Source organism: Trachypithecus francoisi, unplaced genomic scaffold, assembly GCF_009764315.1.
Source record: "Trachypithecus francoisi isolate TF-2019V2 unplaced genomic scaffold, Tfra_2.0 Lachesis_group15, whole genome shotgun sequence".
Lineage (NCBI taxonomy): Eukaryota > Metazoa > Chordata > Mammalia > Primates > Cercopithecidae > Trachypithecus > Trachypithecus francoisi.
The window spans coordinates 18,314,190-18,339,709 of record NW_022681460.1 but is presented as its reverse complement, the minus strand read 5'-3'; the positions used below and the strand labels follow the sequence as shown (position 1 = coordinate 18,339,709).

The 25,520-nt window shown below is 39.5% G+C and overlaps 1 protein-coding gene across 2 annotated transcripts in view; it reads left to right on the top strand.

The window, feature by feature from the left end:
- CEP85L (centrosomal protein 85 like) overlaps positions 1 to 25,520 on the top strand; it is a 247,426-nt gene that overhangs the window by 12,690 nt on the left and 209,216 nt on the right. For both annotated transcript variants that reach the window (XM_033234407.1, XM_033234409.1), the window contains exon 2: positions 18,861 to 18,915. The gene's annotated coding sequence lies outside the window, so the exon portion shown is untranslated. The remainder of the gene's footprint in view (positions 1 to 18,860; positions 18,916 to 25,520) is intronic.

The window sequence follows — 25,520 nt, the reverse complement described above, 5'->3', positions numbered from 1 at the left end:
GAAGAGATAGAAATTCATCCTTACTGTAGTGGTTACTTATTCTGGATTTGGATTTTATTTTCCTATCTAACGTTTCTTTTTCTTTCTTTCTTTTTTTTTTTTTTTTTGAGACAGAGTCTTGCTCTGTCACCTAGACTGAAGTGCAGTGGCGTGATCTCAGCTCACTGCAACCTCCCAGGTTTAAGCAATTCTTCTGCCTCAGCCTCCCGAGTAGCTGGAATTACAGGCATGTGCCACCACATCAGGCTAATTTTTGTATTTTTAGTAGAGATAGGGTTTCACCTTGTTGGCTGGGCTGATCTCGAACTCCTGACCTGAGATGATCCGCCCACCTCGGCCTCCCAAAGTGCTGGGATTATAGGCATGAACCACTCTGCGCCCAGCCTCCTAACATGTCTGTCTAACACTTGCTAGTACAACCATCCTGCATATACTAAATACCTCGTACAAAGGGGGATCATATCTGGTTTGCCCAAGTCAGTTCCATTTTACTGCTGTTGTCCTGGTATAATCAGTAGCCCTCATCACCCTCAAAAGCACTCCAGTTCAGATGACAAATTATAAAGGCATCTTACTTACCCACCATCACGGTATCTTGTACACATTACTTCTGATCTGAACATCCATTTTTAATTAAACAACCAGTAGAGCTTATGCTTATGACTTACCATATGTTTATTAACTAGAAATAGACAAATAGCTATAAGACAAAATGCAAAATTGTGACACTGTCCTTTAGAGTGTGACATATTCTCTGAACCAGTAGTTCTCAAAAGGTGATCCCAAGACCAGCAACATAAGCATCACTTGGGTGCTTGTGAGAAATGCAAATAATCTAGCCTCATCCTAGAACTACTGAATCAGGAAGTCTTGGAGTGGGCACAGCAACTGATGTTTAAACAGGCCCTCTAAAAAGTATTGGTGCACATTAAAGTTTGAGAGCCACTGCTCTGAAATATCAACCAAAAACTGTTGCTCTTTTTCCCTCATAGCCACAATATATCCTAAAAACCAAGCTGTGGAAGTAAGACTGGGTCACTCATTATTACTTATAATGATCCATTTGCAAATTATTTGTTTCTCATTTCTGTAATTCTGAACCTTGCTGGTTTAGAGGTTTTACTACCTCAAAAAGAAGATGCATCCACCAGAGGAGAAACAGTATTCCATTGAATAAGAAACTGAGATTGCCATTTGACCATGCTTATATCTTCTAATAACTTGGTAAGCAGGAAAAAATGGTTTACGCTATTGGATTAAATGATTGATTGTGTCTATAGAGAGTAAATGGGGTTGCTTCTAATGTTTAGAAGGAAAGAGTATGGGTGGAACAAAGAGGGTCTCTGGGGTACCTTCCACACTGCCATGTCTACAGTAAAAATTTAATGAACTATTTCAGCAACCTTACATAAACAGGACTACCTTTTGGCTCTGATCCCTTAGTAATAAAAGTCTAGGTCACTCCACCAGGGAAAGAATACTGACAATCCAAGATGTGGACTGGAGGGAAAGGGAACATGGGATGGCTGGTGAAATAAGGAATTTGTTGCTATATGGCAACTGCCAATTTGTAATCAATTGCAGAAACACATATTGTGGTATCTGCCCCCACTTTTTTTTCCATATTATGTACTGTATTTCATTGACTCTCCAAGGCATATGTATGTACCTTTATTTCTATGAAAGAAAAACACTTCCCACTGAACTATGATGTGATGCGCTTGCTTTCACTTAGAATTTTTATTTTATACCTCGAGAGAGAGATTTTGGGGTTTTACACACAAATTTCCATCACATGTCACTCTTCTGCATACACTAAAGTTTTTCTAAAAAATCAGTTAAGGTACTACTAAGGCAATGAGAATTACATCACAATTGCCACCCAGTTGATAGCAATTATAAGATGCTATTGATTGATTTCAGACATGATAGATTATTGGAAAAATGTATTTTAAATTGGTAAAATATGACACATATTTATATTTTAACTAATTTTCCTTTTATATTTTCTTTCTGTCCATTATTTTATATGAAGTGGTGGTAATGAATTTGAACAATGTAATTCATAGTTTATATCAAGATGGGATTATGATTGAACTGGGAAATGAATGAACATCATTATCCAAAAGTTCTGGACTTGAAGCTGGATGCAGTAACTGATTACATATTGGTTTCTCTTGGGAGAGCAGCTGAGTGTGTTTTTTGCTGTTTTGGATATATCTGCATCATATTAGGTAGACACATAAGTAAAGATAAATAAAGAAGAGAATAAATGTAGTTAGGCAGTCAAAGGTGTGGACTGTAGTGATCACTGTTTTTAGGTTTTTTTTCCCCTTCCTTCTATTTGGGAAATTCCTCACCACCTTTTGAGTCTTGCTGGAAGTCAAACCTCACTATTCACCCCAGAAGCCCAAAATGCTAGATACTTACTTTCCAGTCCTCCATGCAACATGGGTATATACTCTAGACTCAAACCCATGGACTTTGAAATTGGGGGCTAATTTTGCAAATAAGAAGAGAGAAGGGAACATTTCTGCTTGTGACTGTAGCAGCCATGTCTAGTTTCTAAATATAGCATGGCCAGCCACATCTACAGTAGTATCCAATGCATAATGCCAACAGTGTCAACTGGCCAGCTGTGATATCTGATGCTAAGTGGCAGCAGCAGCAATGTCCACATAGGACCAGCTTTGTGATATGATTTTGGCTGTATCTCTGGGTGCACAACCTCTGAGCCCGTTTGCTGTCCTGGACAGTGCAGGCTAACCAATAGCCTTTCAATAAATCCTTTTTTGTCCAAATCAGGCAGAGTCCATTTGTATTGTTTGCAGTGAGGCTCCCTGGATGACATAGATCTTCTGTATCATAAGATATTGTTCCAAAAAATTATTTTTGCAGCACTAACATTGGTTTCAGAATGAAATGTTTCTTTGCGAGTTTTACTTTTTGATAATATTAAAAGTTAAGAAAGACAAATGTTCATCCACCTACCAGTAATATTGTATGGGTCAATCTCCCGCTGGTATAAAAAATTAAGGAGGAAAATAGCTCTCTTTAAAAGCATGGAACTTTTTTTTTTCTTTTTTTCTTTTTTTTTTTTTGAGACGGAGTCTCGCTCTGTCGCCCAGGCTGGAGTGCAGTGGCCGGACCTCAGCTCACTGCAAGCTCCGCCTCCTGGGTTTACGCCATTCTCCTGCCTCAGCCTCCCGAGTGGCTGGGACTACAGGCGCCCGCCACCTCGCCCGGCTAGTTTTTTGTATTTTTTTTTAGTAGAGACGGGGTTTCACCATGTTAGCCAGGATGGTCTCGATCTCCTGACCTCGTGATCCGCCCGTCTTGGCCTCCCAAAGTGCTGGGATTACAGGCTTGAGCCACCGCGCCCGGCCAAACGCATGGAAATTTTTAAGAAATGTATTAATAATTGACTCAATGAAAGCAAAATATGAGGTTTGGAAATGGAAAATAAAGGCCATTCCTTCCGTAAAGCTGTGGTGCTAGCCCTTCACTGTACTTGCTGCTGTTCCAGAGGAGCAAATGGGCAGCTCTCTTAGTCTCACAGGGATTTTAAAAATTTATCACTGGACTATTATTGTTTATAAACTGAACGTAGTAATTTCAGCTGTTTTTCCAACAAGTTGGGTTAGAGGTCTCTGCTTTCCTTCTGCCTCATCTCTGCAGCTGGATCACATGAGTCCCACCTTCAGAATCTGTCTATGCCTCTTAGGCCCAATCCTAATTTGAAGTAAGAATTTAAATAGCCCCAGCCTTACATTTTGGCCTACTATGTGCTGGGCATGCTTCTAAGTAACAAGGGTGAAACGTCTTCTAAAAGACACAAAGTTCAAGCTTTAGTGGAACTTCCTAATGATTTCCTGCCTGCCAGCAAAAATCCCTGAAGCCCCCTTCTATCAGTGTATCTATACTTGCATCAATGTGTCTATGTCTTGTTTCTTCTGCCCTTAACTAGCTCACTGCGGTCTCTTCCCAAATCTGAAAGTGTGGTAGGAAGTCTTAATAGATTTTTAGATTAAAAGAGATTGAGCATTGCTGTTTTTCTTATTTGGGATGTTAATCTTTTTCTTTACTTTAGACGTCTAATTTTATGCTTTCATATAATTGGCATGATACATTTATGCCTTCCTTAATTAAATAAAACCCAGATGTTTCAAAGTAGTCAATGAGAGAGCATCTCTTCTTGATAGGGGAGGTTGACCTTACAGTCCCAACTCCTAGCTCTAAACACTCTCCTCAGGGATTATTTTTACTATATCACGTGCAGGCCTCGAAAGGCAAAAACTAATGCCCTGCTTTCAGTGCTTTGTCCCATATATGGACATACAGTTCTTCCTTGCATACCATTTAGTTCAACTGAGGCTGACGTGATGCCCAATTAAGCTTTACTGGAGGTTAGAATGTAACAAAATGGCAGCAAGTACTAAGAGTAGGACCATGAAACTAAATACTCTAACATATATTGCATAGCTTATTCATCTTCAGTTTTTAACCCACTGCAGGGCTCTTTCCTTTCTTTCTTGAGGTCTGTTTCTGCAAGTACATATTCTCAAATATTTGGCCTTGTCATCATTAAGACCCAGAAAGGGATGGCAGCTTCCATATACTCAGCCTTGTCCCCTCACCCTGAGTTGCTACCTGAGGGTCTCCCTCCTCTCCAGATAATTGATCCTAGTAATAACAAGCTTCATGGGGGAAGAAAAGACATCTCTAGGGACATAGCCTAACCCAAGCAATCCTACTCCGAGTAGACATAGCAAGTATTAGGCCTCTTCCAAGAGCAGGTAACAACATTTATCTCAAAGTTGCTTAAGAAAAATAAGTCATATAATTTTGCAAAGAAAAATTCTTTAAGAAAATGGAAAAGACAGATCTTGTTTGCTTCAGGTGTGGCTGAGTACAGAGGTGTAAATGATGCCTGTCTTTTGCCATTTTTTTTTTTTGGAGTTGGAGTTTTGCTCCTGTTGCCCAGGCTGGAGTGCAATGGTGCAATCTCAGCTCACTGCAACCTCCGCTTCCTGTGTTAAAGTGATTCTCCTGCCTCAGCCTCCCAAGTAGCTGGGATTACAGGCATGCGCCACCACACCTGGCTGATTTTGTATTTTTAGTAGAGATGGGGTTTCTCCGTGTTGGTGAGGCTGGTCTTGAACTCCCAACCTCAGGTGATCCACCCGCTTCAGCCTCCCAAAGTGCTGGGATTATGGGCATGAGCCACCGTGCCTGGCTAGAGATGGGGTTTTACCATGTTGGCCAGGCTGGTCTTGAACTCGTGATCTCAGGTGATCCACCTGCCTTGGTATCCCAAAGTGTTGGGATTATAAGCATGAGCCACTGTGCCTGGCCTCCTTTGTCATTTGACAGAGACTTTTACTCCTTGTCTGTCTTTTTCTCTTTTTCAGTCTCTTTCTTTTAAACTGTCTCTCCCTCTTTCTTTTTATCTTTCTCCTTTCTTTCTTTTTTTTTTCCCTGAGACAGGGTCTCACTCTGTCACCCAGATGGGAATGCAGTGGTGTGATAACAATCACTCTAGCCTCTACCTCCCAGGCTCAAGCGATCCTCCCACCTCAGCCTCCCTAGTAGCTGGGACCACAGAGAAGCACTACTATGTCTAGCTAATTTTTTATTATTTGTGGATATGAGGTCTCAATATGTTGCCCAGGCTGGTCTCCAACTCCTGGGCTCAAGTGATCCTCCTGCCTCTGCCTCCCTAATTCCCGGGATTAGAGACATGAGCGATGCCCAACCCTTTCTTTTCTTTCTATTGAGTCAACTTTAAAGAAAAATTCCCCATATTTTGGCAAAAATGGCCACCAGCAGCTTTGGATTTATGTTTAACTACAGCAATCCCAATGAAAAGAAAAAGATGTAACCTCTCTCCTAACGGTTTCAGCAAAATTACATGACTGGTTGGTCCAGTACGGCTCCCTGAACCAATCCTGGAACTGATGGTGGAGTGCAGTGATTGAGCAACCAATCCTGGAACTGGTGGTGTAGTGCGGTAATTGAGCAGTCTGGATGATGGACTCACTCCTGTGGAAGGGACCATAATGCCACGGGATTGAGAGTCCGGCCACGGAGCAGAGAGGTATTTCCTTAAAGGAAAAGCTTCAGGTCATTCAAAAAGTTACAGATCCATGTATAATATGGTATTCCCAATATTCATTCTGAAGATTTGGGTATAAAAGGGCAGGAGAGTATTAGAGTTATAGTTAGACATGACAAATTTGATATGGTCTGCAAGTCAGACACAGAAGAATGAGGAATCATAAATTACAAGATTGTTTCCATCATAAGCAAACTGAGGCATTGTATCAATCACCAAAAGTATAGAAAATGATCTCCAAAGTATTAGGGGAATCTACATCCTAAACAAGATCAAATGCCAAGACTGCTTCAGGGATAAAGAGTTGCTTTTAAGTAAACTGAGCTAATCAGAAGGAAGGAATCTGGGCCAGGCATGGTGGCTCATGCCTGTAATCCCAGCATTTTGGCATATCAAGGCAGGAGGATCGCTTGAGGCCAGGAGTTCCAGACCAGCCTGGGCAACATAGTGGGATCCTAGCCCTATTAAAAAAAAAAAAAAAAAAGAAGGGAGGGATCAGCATGTAAAACTATACCTGGGAGAAGAACTGCAAATAAGTGACTTCACTGAAGTGGGGAAGATAATGTACTCTTATAAGCAAAACATGTTGTGAACAGATAAGAATGTATCACTATTGCAATTTATCTCTTTTTATTAATCTTACTAAATGCTTGAATGAATGAGTTGTATTCATGAGGCTTCAAAACCAAAACAAAATGGTTGGTTCTTCTGCTGGTTGCAGGTTCCAATTACCTTAGCTTGGAAACGATAAGGCTGAGTTGGTTTAGTAATGAAGAGGAGATCATATTCACAAGCACTGATCAATTATTTATTTTAGCACTGTAGTCATTAATTTATTGATTTCTCATTCCACAGCAAATCTAATGAAGCAAAAAACTCCTTAAATTTTTTTTTCTGCTACATTCTATAGTAGAAAGAATTCCCCATCTCTTCTCATTCCTAATGGACTAGAGGTTTTGAGACTAGAGGTTTTGAGACCATTTTCCTCACAAAACACTTGAAACAACTGAAAAGTTGAAGGTTTGAAAACAAGCGAATGGACAATAATTTTCCTTACCAAATAAGAACCATCAAAATTATTGCATATGAAGTTCCATGCAGCATCCTAAAGTAGGAAGTTAAGAACTCAGAATTTAACTTGAAATATTTCAAGCTTAAATTTGAACAATTATTTTACAAATTTTTTTAATGATGTAACTCATAGGCCTAATTTGGCTACCCCTGAAAGCAGAGGTTGAGACAAAGACTTGGCTACAGGTTGTGTGTAGTGGGGAGGTAATCCCCGAAAACAGAAGTAAGGGAACAGGGAATACGACACAGGAGGAGAAGTCAGTACAAAAAGGTGTTATTCAAGTCTCTGCTGAAGGGAAGAGCGCATCAGTTCTGCTGGGACTTCTGGGAAGTGTAAATGTCTTCCAGAGCTTTCCGTTTGAAGGAAGTGTAGATGAAGGTGGTTCCCATGTTGGTTGATGGCTGATATTTGTACTGGGGAACATAAACATGGTCCTGAAGTGGTCCACACACATGCCCAATGGCTCTGGGGCATAAGAGAGGCCCAAGGCAGAAAAATAGAATAATTCTTTAGCTGCCTGAGGTGTGAGCCTGTCAATGAGGAGGTGACAGGAACTCTCACTGCAGCTGCAGCTGAAACAGGAGTGGGCCAAAGAAATGGAAATGAGGCCCCAACATACTTGCTACATCAAACAAATAGATGTGAGGACCAAATCTGGCTCATGATTTGTCAGTATTAGACTTGTGGTCAGTTGGCTTAGAAATTCACAAACTGATAAGAATGCAAAAGGTTTACTGGAAAATAAATAGATAAATAAAAATATAAATTTACACACAGAATTCATTGCATGATCAAACTGACTTCTCAGAGATTCTAGGGATAAAGTACAGAACTGTAAAAAGAGGGCCAATTTCTGCTCTTCATTTCTGCATTAATTTAACAAGTTTAATGAACATTTACCATATGCTAGGTGCTGGAGTTACATCAATGAAAAAGATAAAGTACCTGCCCCATGGAGCTTGCATTCTGTTTGGGAGATAGTCAGCAAGCAATAAGTTTCAGACTTTTCAGTTAAAAGTAAAACAGAGAGGCCGGGCGCGGTGGCTCAAGCCTGTAATCCCAGCACTTTGGGAGGCCAAGACGGGCGGATCACGAGGTCAGGAGATCGAGACCATCCTGGCGAACACGGTGAAACCCCGTCTCTACTAAAAAACACAAAAAACTAGCCGGGCGAGGTGGCGGGCACCTGTAGTCCCAGCTACTCAGGAGGCTGAGGCAGGAGAATGGCGTAAACCTAGAAGGCGGAGTTTGCAGTGAGCTGAGATCCAGCCAGTGCACTCCAGCCTGGGAGACAGAGCGAGACTCCGTCTCAAAAAAAAAAATAAATAAATAAATAAAATAAAACAGAGGACCAGGTGCTGTGGCTTACGCTTGTAATCCCAGAACTTTGGGAGGCTGAAGCAGGTGGATCACCTGAGGTCAGGAGTTTGAGACCAGCCTAGCCAACATGGTGAAACCCATCTCTACTAAAAATACAAAAATTAGCCAGGTGTAGTGGCAGGCACCTGTAATCCCAGCTACTTGGGAGGCTGAGGCAGGAGAATCACTTGAACCTGGGAGCCGGAGATTACAGTGAGCTGAGATCATGCCACTGCACTCCAGCCTGGGTGACAAGAGTGAAACTCTGTCTCAAGAAAAACAAAGTAAGGTAGTATTGTGAGAGATATGGCTGCTGTTTTAGATAGGGCAGGCTTCAAAGGCTTCTCTACATGAATGACATTTGAGGGGAACCCTGGATGAGAAGGATTGAGTCAAATGAATATCAGGGAAAAGTATTCTAGGCAAAGGAAATAGACTATGTATGAGCCCTGAGGTCAGAATAAGCTTTTATGTTTGAGGAGCAACAAGATTAACATGAGTGAAGTTGAGGGTGAGAGAAGTGGTTACAAGATAAAGTTAGACACGTGAGCTGAGGTCAGATGAGGTAGAGTCCTGTGGCTATGGAAAGGCATGTAGGCTTCATTCTCAGTGTGATGGGAAACCACTGGGAAATTTTAATCAGATGAGATGTGATCTGATTTTCTGTTTTTAAAAGTCCGTTCTGGTTGCCATGTGGAGAGTGTGTATGTGAAGTTTTGGATCCTAGAACTGTAGAACACAACAGGCCTAAATATTTGAGTTTTCCATGAACAGGTGGATCTCTTAGTTATGTTTTGCTTGAAACGCATGTAGGCATCCACACAAATACCTCAATACACAAGTGTTCTTGGCAGAATTACTTATAATAGCCAAAAGGTGGAAATAACTCAAATGACCATCAGCTGGTGAGTGGAAAAATAAAATGTGTTTATCTTCAAGCAGAATAGAAAGCCATTTAATAATAAAAATAAATATTGACACATGCTACAACATGGATAGCATCAAAAACATGCTAAGAGAAAGAATACAGACACAGAAGACCACACATTGCATGATTCTATTTATATAAAATAGCTAGAAAAAGAAAATCTATATATGGAGAAAGCAGATTAGTGATTGCCTGGGACTGGGAGTGAGAACAAAGAGTAAGTGTAACGAAGCAGGAGAGATTTTACTAGAGTGAGAGAAATGTTCTGAAATTAGTTTGTGGTGGCGGTTGCACAACAGTACATCTAAAAATTATTGAACTGTACACTTAAAACAGATGATTTTAAAGGTATTTAAATGATACATAAATAAAGTTGTCTCTAAAAAATATATATATATTGCCACATTTAGAACATATATCTTCCGAGCACATGGACCCTCCATCTCCACAGACCTTGGTTTTACCTGAAGTTACTTCTCCAACCCACATTTCCCTTGGTCAAGAGAGCACCAGGCTGCACAGGCCTTTCATGGTCACCCAGTGGCCCACTTTGGGAATGAATCAAGTTCCTGTCTTTCTTTCTCAACCTTGCTTCCTCTGGGGAATTATACACATTCCAAGCATTCCTCAATTCCCCTATTTTCAGAACTCTCAAGTTGCTTGGTTCTTCCTTAAGCAATGTTTTTATCATCTTTAACCCATGCACTTTTTTGTCTTACTTTTCCAACTATTAACAGCTATTTCAAGAACATTTTTTACTACCTTTTTCCTCCTTTTTCTCCTTTCTTCCTCTCTTTTCTACCTCTATTTTTTCCACTCTCATCCCTCATTCTTTCTTTATGTTTGTTCCATTTGTGACCCCTAAAAATAACTCTAATGATGGGAGAACAGGACTGGGGACATACTAGTATCAAGTGAAAGGAAAGTCTAAGGTGTGCTTTACCCTATCAACTTCTAAAGTGTCAAAAAGTTCTTCTCAAGAACATCCTCAAAATTTCCTTCTACTCACTATTGTTTATTTCATGAAAAATAAAAATCTTGTTGTGTTTTTAAAGTTTACTTGTGCTAAATAATCACACTTTAAAAGTATTTTTCATTGTGAGCTAGAATATTTGATTACAAAAAGTATTTTGTTTTTATCAACGTAAATACTTTTGTTGGCTGACCCAGTAAAAGGAACACTATATATCACATTATTTCTGTAAAGAAAAAAATGTCTGAAATCCAAGAAATGATTAGAGTTTATTTTTGGTTTATTAACTGGAGGCTGTCCTTACTTAACTTTAAAACAAGGTACTTAAAATAGTATCTTTACATCTTATTAAGTGCTATACTATACTTGTTCCATTGGTCAACCTCTTATGTTGTTTTATTGCAATTCTTTATATTCTTATATTCTTAAAAACAAAAGGACAATTACAGATACAATTAAGTAAAACTAAATTTCCCTTTTAGTAGAACAGAAGACAGGTTCTTCATTTTCTTCATCTGCCTTTCACATGAAGTATACAATGCTGGGAATAATTAATATATTAATAGTCTCTACTGTCAGAGTTCATTTCTTGGTTACAAAAATGTAAGAGAATGAGATTCTAACTTCCTTTAAAATTCAGCTTAAAGAGACCAGGCGCGGTGCTTCACACCTGTAATCCCAGCTCTTTGGGAAGCCAAGGTGGGAGGATCACTCGAGCCCAGCAGTTCAGGACCAGCCTGGGCAACATAGTGAGATCTTGTCTCTAAACCAATAATAATAATAAAAAAATAAAATTTAGCTTAAAGAAAACAACCCGGACTGCAGATCAAAATGCCTTGTTATGTGAGATTACAAGATTATGGGTGACTATTATGTCTTGTCTTAAGAGAGAAGGATGTACACCCACATGCCACGACAGACTGCATTCACGGGTGTAAAGAAAGTGTTTGGCCCCATCAGGAGTAGTGTAAAAAGAAACAACACTGGGCTTTCATTTCCTGCAGGTCACTCACAATTTATGAGATATTTATGAGATTTCTTTGTGGTGTCAAAATATCTGTAAACTTTTTTCTTTCTTTTTTTGTTTTTAGAGACAGGGTCTGGCTCTGTTGCCTAGGCCTGAGTGAAGTGATGCAATCATAGCGCATTGTAACCTTGAATTCCTAGTTACAGGAGGATTGTTCAAGCCGTCCTCCCAGCTCAGCCTCCCTAGTAGTTAACAGGCATGTGTCACCATGCCCCGCCAATGTTTTAAATTTTTTGTAGAGCTCGGGTCTTGCTGTGTTGCTCAGGCTGGTCTTTAAGCTTTATACATTTTTGTTAGGCCACAACAATGAAAACTAAGATCATCAACAGCAAAGATGCCATGTAAATGTAGGGGAGAATTTTCTAATGTAACCTAGGGGAGCGTTATCTTGCCAGAAACGGTGATGTTTAATGTTTTGATTTTTAATCGCTATTTTTTAAATAGGCTGCCAGAGAAATGGGTGTGAGTTTGTTTTAGCTTTGGTCTCCACTTCCTGTGTAAGTTATTTGGGATGGATGTTTAGTATAGATATGAAATCGTTGGGGAAAACCAAACAAAGAGAAAATATTATCATTGAAAAATTACACATTAATTTTCCACATAGCTTTTTGAAAGGAAAGTCAGTTTGGGAAGGCAAAAAGGGACTTTGGCAAAATGAGTGACTCTATGTCCTGCATCTAGGTTACCTGAAAAAAAAGCCCAGTCTTTGAAACGATCTTCTCCGGAGGCAAGCATGCCATGACCCAAGAAATGTCTCTGTGCCCCACAGGTCGAAGTTTGCAAGAAACAGCTGAGTAAGGTCAGGGCTTTCACAGAGTTGATCATGTTTTTGAATCCTGCCCTTTAATTAACTATATACTTTACAAAACTAGTTAGCTGTAGTAGACGTATTAATCACTTCTTAGTAAGAAAAAGCACTGGAATCTACAGATGGACATTGATCTGTTACCTATGTTGACAAGAACATTATGATCTTTGTCAAACAACACCGCAAATGCACCAGGATGCTGCACTGATTTTCCATGGTTACTGCTGGAGTTGGGAAAGGAGAAGGAAGATTGGTTGTAGTTTGCCATGGGGAATGTTACCCTCCTTTCCCTCTAGGCCAAATGACTCCTTACAATGCAGCCAATAAAAAGCAAAAAGAATAAGTGTTTATATAAAGATGCTTATGGTTCGTATCTTTCCATATAAACATTCAATGTGGGGAAAGAAAACCCCACCAGTTTGGCAAAAAAGAGATTAATTTCTCCCCCAAAGATTGGTTTGGAAGTCTTCCCAAAAGAAAGCTATCTGATGAAATCACTGCCATCTTAAGTGGTAAAAACACAATGCACTACATTAAAACATAGTTATTGGGTTTTCATAATCATAGTATAAGAACCCTCAAAATTATCTTGTCTGGAATCTCTAGAAAAGTACACACCTTTGTGATTTAGGATCAACTGCTACTTAGAGGCTACTAGGAATAACTACTCCACAACTTCTCTTAATAATAACTCCATGATTTCAACCTCTTTCATTGTTACGCCTGATAAAAACTTGTTCCTTCAAATTCAGGCCATATCTCCTGGTTTGGCATCGTTCTGGTGACTTTGTCCTCACTGCGGATATTATGACCCGGGAACTTCAAGAAAGACATAAACTTCTAGATCCAGGCTCTGAACACCTTTCTATATTGGAGCTATGAAGTCTAAAAATAACATTTTATTACTAAGTACATGAGCAAAAATTTAGAGCAAGGTAAAATTATGTGTGTGTGTGCATGCTCAGGCATGCATGCATATTTCAGGGGTGTAAGGGCTTTTTTTCTCCAGTTTGAAGCTATAGGGCATAATATTATTTGAAGTTTCACTTACCTCTACCTGAAGCATAAACCAAGAAAACATGAACAACTCAGCAGTGGAGGGGTTCCTTGTGCTCTTTGGGTAACAAGTCACTTGTTTCCTTATTCCACAGTGAAGTGTTCCTTCTTTAAAACATTTTGTTGCAATTAAACTGTGTACCGCTGGAGGTGAAACTTGTGTCTCACCTGCAGACAGCCTGTGTTTCTGAATTGCAGCATCTAGTATAATCCACTCGGGTACTTAAATAAAGTACCAAAGCATAACTAATGAATAAAAGAAAGCAATGAATTAGTAAGCCTATTTTTATAAACTGCTGCCACTATGAAATGTAAGACCTTATTTAATAAAATCAGTTTATGATATGTAGCTTAAAAGAACAGCTATTTCCTTTTAGAATATCCAAAACCTTAGAGACATCAATTATTTCTAAGAGTAATAATTTTAAAGTGAATTTTAATGTAGGTGAAAATCTGTTAAAACAGTATGATGATATTTAAGTGCAATACAGGCTTTATATTTCTAATTACATGTGGAAAAAATGGTCTGAACATGCAGTGGCCTGTAAGTAAGAAATATTATGATTAGAAGTAATTATAACAGTCCGGTTGTGGTGGCTCATGCCTGTAATCCCAGCACTTTGGGAGGCCGAGGTGGGTGGATCACCCGAGGTCAGGAGTTTGAGACCAGCCTGGCCAACATGGTGAAACCCTTTCTCTAATAAAAATACATAAAAATTAGCCAAGCATGGTGGCACACCTGTAATTCCAGCTACTCAGGAGGCTGAGGCAGGAAAATCGCTTGAACTCGGGAGGTGGAGGTTGCAGATCGTGCCACTGCACTCCAGCCTGGGCAACAGAGAGAGACTCTGTCTCAAAAAAATAAACAAATAAATAAATAATTATAATAGAATAATAAAGTAAAATAGATCTATTTATAATGAATTAAATTTTTCTAAACCCTCACTGGGGATATTCTTAAAACTCTATCGCAAAATATACCAGTGACATTGCAGGAAAATTTCAAGGGAAGTCCAAAATACTATTTTTAAAAATTACAAAAATTTTATAGGAAAAAAATAGAACTTCAGATATTTTGAAATCTGTTAGGTCTTCTTTGAAATTAACATGAGATCTGCTTACTATTAATAATGAACATGTTGAAAAAAATCGTCTAAATATGAGATTATTGAGGTTTCTTTCATTCCAGATCTCTGCTAATTAGTATCAGGGATAGTTACATCTGTCTCTCTAGTTCTTCTAGAGAACTACTTCTCAACTCCTCTCTCCCTTATGAGTCTACACATGAGCCAGAGAATACCTCAGCACAGAATGCTCTAACTGTAAACACAACACAATTTCCTGTAAAAAACAAACAAACAAAACCTGTGGTTCTGTTTATTGTAATGTGGTCTCATTTGACTTTTGAAATCCACATCTTTTAATGTTAGGAATTGTATTCAATGTTCTAAGGTCAAAAACTGTACTTTTCTATGTTGAATTACTGGTAAGAAGCTGGCAATCAAGTGAAAGTTCTTTATGGACTAGACTGAAAAGCTCTTGTGTACTGTCAACCCAGTATTCATTTCTCAAAGCAAATGTCACAAGCACAATGGTTCTGTTGTGGATTCAAAACCAAGTTCCGTTTCAGCAATAATAGCGCAGCAGTAAACTCCTCCTTGTTGTCAGGCCCTGTGGCCATCTGGTTTTAGTCAGGCACTTTAGAGTCATCTCAGAGTGTCTTTTTTGTTTTGTTTTGTTTTGTTTTGTTTTGTTTTTTGACACAGGGTCTCACTGTGTTGCCCAGGCTGGAGTGCAGAGGCATGATCTTGGCTTGCTGCAGCCTCAACCTCCTGGGCTCAAGTGATCCCCCACCTCAGCCTCCAGAGTAGCTGAGACCACAGGTGTGTGCCACCAACCCCAGTTAATTTTTGTATTTTTTTTTGTAGAGTCAGGGTTTTGCCATGTTGCCCAGGCCGGTCTCCAACTCCTGGGCTCATGCGATCAGCCTGCCTTAGCCTCCCAAAGTGCTGGGATTATAGGTGTGAGCCACTGTGCCTGGCCCAGAATGTCTTTATTAGCTATGTTAGATCATTAGTTACAGAAACCCAGCTAGTTAGAAATAAATTGCTTTCCTGCTTACCTGCCACCTAGTTCTGAGTGTACACATGTCAGTCCTACAATCCCACCTAATATCTGATGCATAAACTAAAATGATAGTCAAGATTGTTCACTGGTGGTGAAATTTTGAGGGATTATTTTTAAACTTTTCTGTATTTTTGAAATATTTTAACAGATTGTTGTTTTTTTAATAAGAAGAAAATAAACTTTGTCAAAAAAAAAAGCAACGCCAAGGAAAGACTTTTTTTTTTTTTTGAGAAGGGTCTCACTCTGTCGCCCAGGCTGGAGTGTAGGGGTGTGACCTGGGCTCACTGCAACCTCGTCCTCCTGGGCTCAAGTGATCCTCTCACCTCAGCCTCCCAAGTAGCTGGGACTCCAGGCTCATGCCACCATGCCCAGAATACTTTAAAATTTTTTTTTGGAGCTGGGGTGGGGGTCTTACTGTGTTGCCCAGGCTGGTCTGAAATTCCTGGCCTCAAGTGATTCTCCTGCGTTAGCCTCCAAAAATGCTGAGATTATAGGCATGAGACACTGTACCCAGCCACCTTTTTTTTTTTTTTTTATGCCAATGAAATTTCTAATCTGATTTCCTGGCTTCCTGGCAGAGAAGGAAGCCACTTCAAAAATAATTCTACTTTTTTATTAGAAATACAGAAACAACCCTTTTTTTCTACAAGGATGAAAGTGTCATTCATATCTCCTCCCACTCAGCTCCATTGTAGTTAAAAAAAAATGTGATTTCAAAATGTGTAAAAGAGGAGGCGGCAACTGGGGGTTTGTAGGCCACGTCAGGCCCTAACACTTATTCTGTTTGGTGACCACATTATTTAAAAACTGAAATTGAACGCCCCTCAAGTGGGCCCTTTGTTTCCCATAGGCTCACTGAACATTTAGACATTTAGGTAATCTTCCTGGACCCTGAAGGCATTTGATTTTGACACCCTTACACTAGCATCGCATAAGAAGTAGACTGGGACACTACATGACTAAGACATGTTAGGCAAAGTTACAACTGTGCTAATATCATTCTGCTCTTCAATTTGCATGTGGTAAACACTGATTTCAGGAAAGGAATTTTAGCAAATTCAGTGTCCACAGTCACTTGCCTCTAGGTTATCCTAACAATTTTCTCCCATATAACTCCCTTCCCTTTTAGTTCATTCTTCACATTACTTCCTAGTTAGTAATCCTAGAGCCTGACTTTAATCACTGTGTTTATTTTAATCACAAAAATAAACAATATTTATTGTTCGTTCTTTTTTTCTTCACTGTGTACCACGTCTCTATAGGTGCTAAGAACACAAAATAGATGAGGCTCAAGGTCTCATATCCCCTGAAAATAATCAGACATGTAAATTAAAAATAATAGGAGTGTAGTTGGTACAAAATGAGTTCTGAGGAAACACAGAGAGGGAAGATTGTGACTGTGCCTGGGAAAAAGTTTTCCAAAGGTAACAATTGAACTGACTTTTGAAAGAGAAGTAGATATTCAGCTGATGAGTAAGTCAAAGGCATTCTAGCACGAAAATTCAGGAAACCTCAAGTAGTTTGGTTTTACTAGAGCAACAGGGAGTAAAGAATGGGGAGAAAGGAAATATGCGTTCATTCATTTAATGTTTTCTTTTTTTTTTCGTTCTCTCTTTTATTTTTATTTATTTATTTATTTTACAGTCTCATTCTGTTGCCAGGCTGGAGTGCAGTGGCACGATCTGGGCTCACTGCAACCTCTGCCTCCTGGGTTCCAGAGATTCTCCTGCCTCAGCCTCCCGAGTAGCTGGGACTACAGGCACCTGCCACCTTGCCCAGTGAATTTTTGTATTTTTAGTAGAGATGGGGTTTCGCCATGTTGGCCAGGATGGTCTCGATCTTTTGACCTCATGATCCACCTGCCTCAGCCTCCCAAAGTGCTTAATGTTTTATTTTATAAATTGTTTAATGCTGCAAGCATTGAGGATAAAGCAATGATTTATATAGTAGCAGCATTTGTTGCACAGAGTTCACAGTCTAGTGAAGAATATAGAAAAGTAAAGAGAGAATAAAATAGAGTTCAGTAAATGGTATGATAAAGTAAATGCAGAGAGTCAAGGAAGCACAGAGGAGGACGTGTAGAGGTAGACAAGTATACGGTGGCTCATGGATTTTCTGATGTGCTGCTGAGATCCACCTTTGGGAATGAAGGACTTATTCTCCCAGTTTCTGACAATGATGCCAGAAGACAACCCTCAAATTGTAGCATTACCCAAGGTCTTTCTTCCTTCCAAAGACATCTTGCATCCAATGCTTGACCAGTGTGTTTTATAAAGCTTTGGCTCCCACTTGATCCAACTTGGAACAATTCTGAGCAGCCAGTCCAGCTCCAGAGCTACCCAAGGGGTGGGCTGAGCAACCTTTATTGGGGCTGTATCACAGCTCAACTTCTCCTTTTACCTAATCTGTTTCCTTCTCCATTCTTCTACAGATGTTGATCCATTGGGAACTCCCTAATAAATATCCTGTTTCAGAATTTTTTTCCTTGTACAAATTATGAAGTGTCCTTGAATGCAATTCTGAGTAACCCGGATTTTGTGCTATATACAACTAAGCCAGAGAAGGCTTTTAGCAGGGAAATAGCTTGGCCATAAATGTAAATTAGAAGGGTGCAAAATTGAAGACAAGATTATTGAAGAGGATATTATGGTAGTCCAACCAAAAAACATTTATAACCTAAATAAATCCATCCACAGTGGGGTAGAGAGAAAGAGATGAATGTAAGATGTATTCATGGGCAATATTGGCAGGACACATTTGGTGATTGACTATAGATGGTGGGCATGGTAAAATCATGTAAGTCTCCTAGTTCTTTGGCTTGGGGAAAGGGATACATCTTAGTATCACTAATCAAGATAGAAGATGCAGGAGAAGAAGCAGGATCATTAATGAATATGATAAGTTCACTTTTGTACCTGTTGAGTTTGAAGTAAATTCAACACAGTAAAAATGCAGATAATACTTGGTAGATGGTGGAAAATGTACTGGGAGATCAGCATGAAGGTCAATGCTAGAGATATAGGATTGGGAATAATCAGAATCTGTAGTAGTTAAATACACAGATGTGAATGAGCTCAGAGTGTCACTGTTCTGCTCTAAAATTGTCAGATCTCCATACTGCTTACCAAAGCAATTCCTAACTCCTCCAACTGGCACCCAGACAAAATAATGACACTTCAGCACTACGGACAGTGTCAGGATTGCTTGTACACCCTGCCCCCTTCTCACCTCATCCTCAAAATTTTAGTTCTGGTAGATAAGGACTTCCTTATTATCTTCTGCTTTCTAGCTTTCTTGCCTTACTTTCTATCTGTCTCCTGGCTCATATCTTTTGCTTAAGGAATTGTGTTAAAGTCATCTAGTTCAAGCTTTTCCTTTCTTTTTTTTTAAAGCAGATGAGGAACTTGAGGCCCAAAGAGGTGAAATGATTTGCCCAAAGCTACATTACTGGTAAGTAACAGAGCTGGGACCCAGATTTCCAGGATCATGCCTTAAGGTTCTACTGCAATACAACATGAAGTAGACTCCATAATTTTCCAGGCAGCAAGTTCAAGCTAACAGGCATTTGTCAAAAGAAGACATACATGTCGTCAACAGAGAAATGAAAAAAATGCTCAATATTTCTAATCATTAGGGAAATGCAAATTAAAACCACAATGAGATATCATCTTACACCTGTTAGAATGGCTATGGTAAAAAAAAAAAAAAGACAAAAGATAACAAGGGTTGACAAGGGCATAGAGAAAAGGAAACCCTGGTACACTGTTGATGAGAATGTAAATTAGCATTACCATTATGGAAAATAATATGGAGGCTCATCAAAAATCTAAAAACAGAATCACCATATAATCCAGCCATCCCACTTTTGGGTATATATGCAAAGGACTTGAAATCTGTATGTCAAAGAGATATCTGCACTTCAATGGTCATTGTAGAACTATTCACAATAGTAAAGATACGGAAGCAACTGAAGTGTCAGTGGATGAATGAATAATGAAAATGTGGTATATATGCATGATAGAATATCATACAGCCTTAAGAAAGAAGGAAATTCTGTCATTGCAACAATATGCATAAACCTGGAGGACATTATGCTAAGTAAAATAAGCCAGGCACAGAAAGACAAATATTGCATGAACTCAATGATAATGTGGAATCTAAAAAAAAGTTAAACTCATGGAAGCAGAGAGTGGAACGGTGCTTACCAATGGCTAGGGAGTGGGGGAGGGTAGGGATGGGAAAAGGAGAGATGTTGGTCAAAGGGTACATAGTTTCAGTTAGATAGGAGGAATAAATTTTAGTAATCTAAGTAGATTTTAAATGTTCTCACCGTAAAAGAATGTTAAGTAGGTGAGCTGATGGCTGTACTAATTACTTTGATTTAATCATTCCACAATGTATACATAGATCAAAACATCATAATGTACCCATAAATATATACAATTATTATTTGTCAGCTAAAAACAGACATTTCAAGCTGGCTAATGATAGTAAAAATATAGCAATAACAACAATAACAATAGTAATACAACACAATAAAAAAACAACTCTTCACCTGATTGGATCTTAACGTGGCTTGGCATTCTTTGGGAAATTTTTAAAAATTATCTCTTTGATTGTTGTTCATTCTCTTTGAAATCTTTTATCAGATATTCTAGATCCATCATCGTCTTCCATTAATACATCATCTTTTCTCTCATTTTATTCATTCCTTTATCACTTTTCTCTGAATGCTTCAAATTCACTGATTTGATTTTTGTCGCTTTCCAATTTTGCTCTTTACTGCTACCATTTCACTTTTTTCTTTTAGAGACAGGGTCTTACTGGGTCACCTGGCAGTCTCGTTTATGTTGTCCAGGCCGATTTTGAATTCCTGGTCTCAAGCAGTCCTCCCACGTCAGCCTCCCAAAGCACTGGGCTTACAAGGGTTAGCCACTGTGCCCAGCTTCCATGTCATTTTTTTTTTAATTCTAGCAATCTTATTTTTATTTCAAAACGAATCTTTTCTTTTCTTTTCTTTTCTTTTTTTTTTTTTGAGACGGAGTCTTGCTCTGTCGCCCAGGCTGGGCTGCAGTGGCGCGATCTCGCCTCACTGCAAGCTCCGCCTCTCAGGTTCACGCCATTCTCCTGCCTCAGCCTCCCGAGTAGCTGGGACTACAGGCACCCGCCACCTCGCCCGGCTAGTTTTTTGTATTTTTTAGTAGAGACGGGGTTTCACCGGGTTAGCCAGGATGGTATCGATCTCCTGACCTCGTGATCCGCCCGCCTCGGCCTCCCAAAGTGCTGGGATTACAGGCTTGAGCCACCGCGCCCGGCCAAAACGAATCTTTTCTAACCTTAAATTGTTCCTATTTTAAAATGTAATTTTTAAATGATTGACAGTTTTTTTAGATACCATAAAATTTACACTTTTAAAGTGCACAGTCTAGCGGTTTCTGGTGGTTGTACATTTTCAGAATTGTGCAACCATCAACATTATCTAATTTCAGAACATTTTTATCATGCACAAAGGAAATCCTATACTCGTTAGCAATCACTCCCTATTTCCCCCTCCCTCAGCCCCTGGCAATCACTAATCTACTGTTTCTATGAATTTGCCTATATATACAGACAATTCATACATATGTGGAATAATAAAATATGTGGTTTTTGTGTCGGGATTCTTTCACTTAGTATAATGTTTTCAAAGTTCATCCATGTTGTAGCATGTATCAGCACTCCATTTTTATTGCTGAATAATATACCCTTGTATGTGAGTGCATTTGTGGGTGTGTATGTAACACTTTGTTTGTCCATTTATGAGTGGACAGACATTTGAGTTATTTCTATTTTTGGGCTATTATGAATAACGTTAGTATGAATGTTTGTATATAGGTTATTGTGTAAAAATGTTTTTATTTCTTCTGGGTAAACACCTGGGAGTAGAATTGCTAAGTCACATGGTAACTCTGTGTTTAACTTTCTGAGGAACTGCCAAATTGTTTTTCCAAATAGCTGCAACATTTTACATTTCCACTAGCAGTGTATGAGGATTCCAATATCTCCACATCCTTGTCAATACTTTTTATGTCTTTTTTTTTTTTTTTTTTTTTTTTTGAGACAGAGTCTCGCTCTGTCGCCCAGGCTGGAGTGCTGTGGCCGGATCTCAGCTCACTGCAAGCTCCGCCTCCCGGGTTTACGCCATTCTCCTGCCTCAGCCTCCCGAGTAGCTGGGACTACAGGCGCCCGCCACCTCGCCCGGCTAGATTTTTGTATTTTTTAGTAGAGACGGGGTTTCACCGTGTTAGCCGGGATGATCTCGATCTCCTGACCTCGTGATCCGCCCGTCTCGGCCTCCCAAAGTGCTGGGATTACAGGCTTGAGCCACCGCGCCCGGCCAAAACGAATCTTTTCTAACCTTAAATTGTTCCTATTTTAAAATGTAATTTTTAAATGATTGACAGTTTTTTTAGATACCATAAAATTTACACTTTTAAAGTGCACAGTCTAGCGGTTTCTGGTGGTTGTACATTTTCAGAATTGTGCAACCATCAACATTATCTAATTTCAGAACATTTTTATCATGCACAAAGGAAATCCTATACTCGTTAGCAATCACTCCCTATTTCCCCCTCCCTCAGCCCCTGGCAATCACTAATCTACTGTTTCTATGAATTTGCCTATATATACAGACAATTCATACATATGTGGAATAATAAAATATGTGGTTTTTGTGTCGGGATTCTTTCACTTAGTATAATGTTTTCAAAGTTCATCCATGTTGTAGCATGTATCAGCACTCCATTTTTATTGCTGAATAATATACCCTTGTATGTGAGTGCATTTGTGGGTGTGTATGTAACACTTTGTTTGTCCATTTATGAGTGGACAGACATTTGAGTTATTTCTATTTTTGGGCTATTATGAATAACGTTAGTATGAATGTTTGTATATAGGTTATTGTGTAAAAATGTTTTTATTTCTTCTGGGTAAACACCTGGGAGTAGAATTGCTAAGTCACATGGTAACTCTGTGTTTAACTTTCTGAGGAACTGCCAAATTGTTTTTCCAAATAGCTGCAACATTTTACATTTCCACTAGCAGTGTATGAGGATTCCAATATCTCCACATCCTTGTCAATACTTTTTATGTCTTTTTTTTTTTTTTTTTTTTTTTTTTGAGACAGAGTCTCGCTCTGTCGCCCAGGCTGGAGTGCTGTGGCCGGATCTCAGCTCACTGCAAGCTCCGCCTCCCGGGTTTACGCCATTCTCCTGCCTCAGCCTCCCGAGTAGCTGGGACTACAGGCGCCCGCCACCTCGCCCGGCTAGATTTTTGTATTTTTTAGTAGAGACGGGGTTTCACCGTGTTAGCCGGGATGATCTCGATCTCCTGACCTCGTGATCCGCCCGTCTCGGCCTCCCAAAGTGCTGGGATTACAGGCTTGAGCCACCGCGCCCGGCCCTTTTTATGTCTTTTTAAAAAATGATAGCCTTTCTACGGACTGTGACATGGTATCTCATTATGGTTTTGATTTGCATTTCTCTAATGACTAATAATATTGAGCATCATTTCACATGCTTTATGGTCATGCGTATATCTTCTTTGGAGCAATGTCTATTCAGATCACTTTAAAATCAGATTGTCTTTTTGTTGTTGAGTTGTAAAAGTCCTGGATACAAATCCCTTATCAGTTATTTGATTTGTAAACATTTTCTCTCATTCTCTCTCCTTTTTTTTTTTAATTGAGACGGAGTCTTACTGTGTTGCCCAGGCTGGAGTGCAGTGGTGCTATCTTGGCTCACTACAATGTCCACCTCCCGGGTTCAAGCAATTCTCCTGCTTCAGCCTCCTGAGTAGCTGGGATTAAGGCACCCGCCACCATGCCCAGCTAATTTTTTGTATTTTTAGTAGAGACGGGGTTTCACCATCTTGGCCAGGCTGGTCTCGAACTCCTGATCTCATGATCCACCCGCCTTGGCCTCCCAAAGTGCTGGAATTATATACATGAGTCACCACGCCCAGCCCACTGCTTTTCTCTTTACTTTCTTGAGGTTTTCTTTGAAGCACAAATATTTTTAATTTTTATGAGGTACAACTTATTTTTTAAGTACAATCTATTTCTTTCTATTATTATCTGTGTTTTTGGTATCATATCTAAGAAACCACTGCCTTGTCCAAGGTCAAAAATATTTATGCCCCTATTCTCTGGTAAGAATTTTATAGTTTTAGCTCTTACAATTAGGCTTGTGATCAATTTTGTGTTAAATTTTGCATATGGCGTGCATATGGTGTAATGTTCTTTTGAATCTTGTAGGTAACTCATCATATTTCTAGATATTTTAAGATTTAGAGATTTTTCTAAAGTTTTTTTTATTTTGTTTTGGTTTTATTATTAACTCTGTCATGAGTGGGGTCATTTAAGTGTATTCCTCTGGTTAATTTCCTTTTTTACATTACAACTAAGTCTTTTAATCCAGAAGATGGTTCATTGGTTTGTTTATTCTGATGATTGTGTTTATGTCCATGGGTGGAGTTCACAGTTATTTTCAGAATTGTTTGGGGGTCCTGTTGAAATACTAGGTACACTCAATGGGAGAAAGGAAATTTCAAGATTTATCAGAATTACTTTAATAAATTGGCATTCCAATTGTCTGTGGAAGTAGGGCAGAGGTGGTAGGGCCCATAGATTTCACCATTGTGCCAAAGAATTTCTCCTTGGTTTCTGAGATACTACTCAGTATGCTGTCTATATGAAGGGCAAGCTGGGATGCCCTGAGGTATTGCTTTGTGTAGACTCTGTCTTTAATGGACTTTCTACAGATGCTGGTAGGACTGGTATTTGCCCCTCTCTGACTTCCCTATATGACACATTTGCCTCTAAACATAGAACACTTTACTGGAAATCTTCTAAATTTCACAGCAAGTGCCAATTCATATTTCCATATCCCTTTGGATATTCAATGGTAGTTTAAAACATGTAAACTCAGATTAATATCTTGAATCAGAACTGTTCTTTCAGCTTCTGATTTGGCCATCAGAACTGTTCTTTCAGCTTCTGATTTGGCTCTGTTTCTATTGATTATTCTTCGCTTCTATCTAGTGACCCTGACTAGTGCAAGTTTCTATTTTCTTCATCTTTAACTTTTATTTTGTGTTTATACTGGTATTTCCTGTGCCTGTCCTGCCCCCAACCTTGGCGACTAATTTCTTGATATATTAGAGCATTGCACTAGAACCAGGAGGCCAGATCATGCTTCTGTTGGAGGTTGCTGGTCCTTCCACATTGCCTCCCTCATCTTTCTTCATCATTCTTGGAGCGAACCTCAATTACACCCAAGGAAACCAAGTCGTCTTTGTAATGTAGACACATGGGAGCTCCTTCTCCTCCTCCTTCCTCCTCCTCCTCTTTCTTCCTCCTCCTCCCTCTTCTTATTCTTCGTTGTCATCATCTCTTTTCTTCTTCTTCTTTCTCCTCCTCTTCCTCCTCCTCCTCCTCCTTCTTCTTTCTTCTTCTGAGACAGGATCTCACTTTGTTGCCCAGGTCAGAGTGCAGTGACATGATCTCAGCTCACTGCAGCCTCTGCTTCCCAGGCTCAAGTGATTCTCCTGCCTCAGCCTCCCGAGTAGCTGAGATTACAGGTGCATGCCACCATGCCCAGCTGAGTTTTGTATTTTTTGTAGAAATGAGGCCTCACCATGTTGCCCAGGCTGGTCTTGAACTGCTGGGCTCAGTGATCCACCTGCCTCAGCCTTCCAGAGTGCTGGGATTACAGACATGAGCCACAGTGGCCAGCCATGGGGCGTCTTAAAGATTTAAGTATCTTATTTATTAATATCTTTATATTGTCCATAACGACTAGCACCATCTGAGCACATAGTAGATATTCAACAAATATTAAAGAAAAAATTAACTTAATAATTAAAATAATAATATAATATATCAGGCCTGGTGCAGTGGCTCATGCCTGCAATCCCAACACTTTGGGAGGCTGAGGTGGGCAGATCACTTGAGGCCAGGAGTTCAAGACTTGCCTGGCCAACGTGGCAAAACCCCATCTTTACTAAAAAATACAAAA